This window comes from Pinus tabuliformis, chromosome 1_2, assembly GCF_031772625.1.
Source record: "Pinus tabuliformis cultivar Carrire ecotype Pingquan chromosome 1_2, CPIR1, whole genome shotgun sequence".
Classification (NCBI taxonomy): Eukaryota; Viridiplantae; Streptophyta; class Pinopsida; order Pinales; family Pinaceae; genus Pinus; species Pinus tabuliformis.
In genome coordinates, this window is record NC_142298.1 from 587,179,657 (window position 1) to 587,183,624 (window position 3,968).

Here is a 3,968-nt window from a genome sequence, read left to right on the forward strand (position 1 = left end):
CACATGATGCTTCTACATGCAAGCTACCATGGGACAAAATTGAGCAGAGAAGAAATCAGCAGAAAGGTAAAACTGATGACACAGACAAAGGTAAAGCACCTGAATCCACTCACTATATTGAGGCACAATGTAACATTGGAGTAAATGAAGATTTGTTTAATGCTTCACTTGCTTCTTCGAAAAATGATTGGTTGCTTGATTCAGGAGCAACCTGTCATATGACTCATAGGAAAGATTTTTTTGAAGATTTCACTGACAATGTTGATGGAGCAGTATACTTTGCATATCAGTCAAAAATCAAGCCATCAGGGCTTGGCACAATCAGGCTTAAACTGCCTGGTCTTCCAGACTTTCTTCTGGACCATGTTCTATATCTCCCACAGCTCAAGAGAAACTTGCTATCCCTGGTCCACATCCGCCAGCAAGGTCATTCCATTCATATGTTTGATGGCAAACTTGAGGTAAGAAAGGCATCTGACCACTCACTTGTCATGAGGGGTATAGAAGAAGAAAGACTTCTTAAACTACAAGGAACTTCTGCTTATGCACAACATTTCTCATATATTTCTCATCATGAAGAAGGTACACTTCCATCAAGTTTATTATGGCATGCTAGATTTGGACATTTAAACTATGAGAGTCTCTGCTTGTTGAAGAAAAATGGTGTTGCTGGTTTGCCTACAATTCCTAGAAAACATAAGCAATGTGATGCTTGCATTCTAGGAAAGCATAGCAAACAGTCTTTTCATGATTCACATTCAAGAGCACATAGGAAGCTTGAACTCATTCATTCAGATTTATGTGGTCCAATGCATGTTCCTTCTGCAAATGGAAATAAATATATCATGACATTTATTGATGATTACACCAGAATGTGTTGGGTTTATTTATTGAAGAACAAATCTGATGCTTTTCAAACATTCAAGAATTTTCATAAGTGGATTGAAAATGATGCACAATCTCATATTGGGTCTATTCGCACTGATAATGGAAAAGAATATACATCAAATGAATTTGAAAACTATCTTCGCCAACATGGGATCAAACATCAAACAACTGTGCCTTATAATCCTCAACAAAATGGTGTAGCTGAAAGAATGAACAGAACAATTTTGAATATGGTACGATCCATGCTTTTCTTCAAAAATGTAAAGATAATGTTTTGGGCTGATGTTGTTCTATGTGCTGCATATATAAAGAATAGATGTCCATCTAGTGCTATAAGAAACAAAACTCCTTATGAATTGTGGTATGGACATGTTCCTTCGGTAAAACATCTCAGGATCTTTGGTTCCACCTGTTATGCTTTAATACCAAAGGTACATAGAAACAAACTTGGTGCTAGAAGTCGTAAGTGTATCTTCCTGGGGTATTCAAACACATCTAAAGCATACCGTCTCTATGATGAAGTAAATAAAAAGTTTGTTGTATCTAGAGATGTCATTTTTCTTGAATCATCCAAATCTGACAGTGTTGTTGAGCGGCAACTTGATCGCTTGGATAGATTCACAAAACCGAAATCATTCCAAGAGTTTGATAATCAGATTCCACATCTTGAAGGGGGGATTCCTATACTAGATCAACATGTGGAATCTTCTTCTGAAGAACAATCTCCCCTGCATGACACTCCAACAACGGATGATGCTTTAAGTGATGTAATTGATAGAATTGGGAGACTCAATCTTGATTCAGACCCAACTCAATCAACAGAGCAGCCTGGACCATCTCAGAAAGGTCCCCCAAAGTGGCTGACAAAGACACTTGAAAGTGTTCATCCTGATGAAATTGGAAAAACAGGAACCAGAAATACAAACCGACAAGATGGAGGTGATGTAGATAACTCTAATTCACCTGTTGATATGGATGTTACTTATGATTGTGAATTGAACTTGTCTACAGATTTTGAACCAACTTCCTTCAAAGAAGCTGCTTCTCATGATGAATGGAAAGAAGCGATGCAGAAGGAGTATGATGCCCTCATAAAGAATGGCACTTGGAAGCTGGTTAATCCTCCATTTGGAACCAAACCAATTGGCTGCAAGTGGGTCTACAAGAACAAATACAAAGCTGATGGCTCACTTGACAAGCACAAAGCTAGACTTGTGGCAAAAGGTTTTGCACAGAAGGAAGGGATCGATTATGAGGAAACTTTTGCCCCCACAGCAAAATGGGCCACCATCCGGACACTCTTTGCACTAGCTACTAAGAACGGTTGGAAAGTCCATCAAATGGATGTAAAAACTGCATTCTTGAATGGAGATCTAAAAGAGAATGTTTTTATGTCCCAGCCTGAAGGATTTGCTGTGAAAGGACATGAACATAAAGTATGCAAACTTGTGAAGTCCTTGTATGGCCTTAAACAAGCACCACGAGCCTGGTATGAAAAACTAACTGAGCATCTTCTGAAACTCAACTTCAATCATTTTGATCTTGATGATGCAACTTTATTTGTCAAGAAAGTTGGCAAAATAGTTGTATATCTTGTGGTATATGTAGATGATCTTTTAATGACAGGGAACAATGAAAGCTATATTGCATCCATAAAGAAAGAATTAGGAAAAAAATTTGAAATGACTGATTTGGGCTATGTTCATTACTATCTTGGCATTGAAGTAACCCAACATCCAAAGTCCATATTTCTTTCTCAAAAGAAATACATTGGAGATTTGTTAAACAGATTTGGCATGACAGAGTGCAATCCTCTTTCTACTCCAATGGAACAAAACTTGAAGCTCACATCTATTGAAGGAAAGGAATTTGAGGATGCAACAAAGTATAGACAGCTTGCAGGAAGTCTCATCTACCTCACTACTACCAGACCAGACATTTCATTTGTTGTTGGAATCCTCTCCAAGTTTATGCAAAAGCCTTGTGAGGGACATTGGTCTGCTGCAAAAAGAGTTCTAAGGTACTTGAAGGGAACTCAAGACCTTGGAATCAAGTATACACAGGTGGACGACTTCAACTTGATTGGATACTCTGATTCAGACTTCAATGGAGACAAAGAAACTGGGGTATCTACTTCAGGATATGCTATGAGTCTTAAATCAGGAGTTGTCTCCTGGAGATCACGCAAACAATCAGTACCAGCAGATTCCACAACAGAAGAAGAATATGTGGCAGCAGCTGCAGCAACGAAAGAAATTGTGTGGCTCAGGAAAATTCTTGAAGATTTGAAGGTAAAACAAATACAATCAACTCCACTCATGATTGATAACACCTCTGCAATAAAATTGGCCAAGAACCTAAAGTTCCATGATCGTACTAAGCACATCAATACTGAATATCATCTGATCCGACATCATGTTGAGGCCAAAACAATCCATCTCCGTCATTGTTCCACAAACGAGCAAATTGCAGACATCTTCACCAAAGCGCTTGGAAGAGAAAAGCTTGAAAGATTCAGAACGATGCTTGGACTCACCAACATCCCTTCAGATTAAGGGGGGGAATGTTGACACCTAATCCTCAACGGATGGGTGAACTGGAACGCGAACATTCATCAAGAAGATGAACTGATCTGTCCCATTTATGTATAAATGATAGTTAGCTAATGAATTATGCAATCAGTTTTTTCTTCCGCTCATTCATTCTGGAGTTACCCTGGCCTGACAAGGATGGTTTAAAGGGTAATAAGCTTTGGAACCTAGTAACAAGGAAGGTTGTGTACGGCCGAGATGTGGTGTTCAGAGAGGTGAAAGATGTTATTAAACATGAAGTCCAACCAAAGGAACCTGAGAAGATAGAGTTTGAGCTAAAGGAGGAAGAATCAGACTCTACAGTAGAGGAGGAATCAGAAGATGAAGAGCCACAAACTTCGGCTATGAGAAGATCAGTGCGAGAAAGAAGGCAGCCAGAAAGGTATAGTCCATCTGCTTTCTGTTCAAATTTTGCTTTGTCTGTTACTGATGATGATCCTAGAACTGTGAAGGAAGCAATGGATTCAGAGGATGGAAAACTCTGGAAAG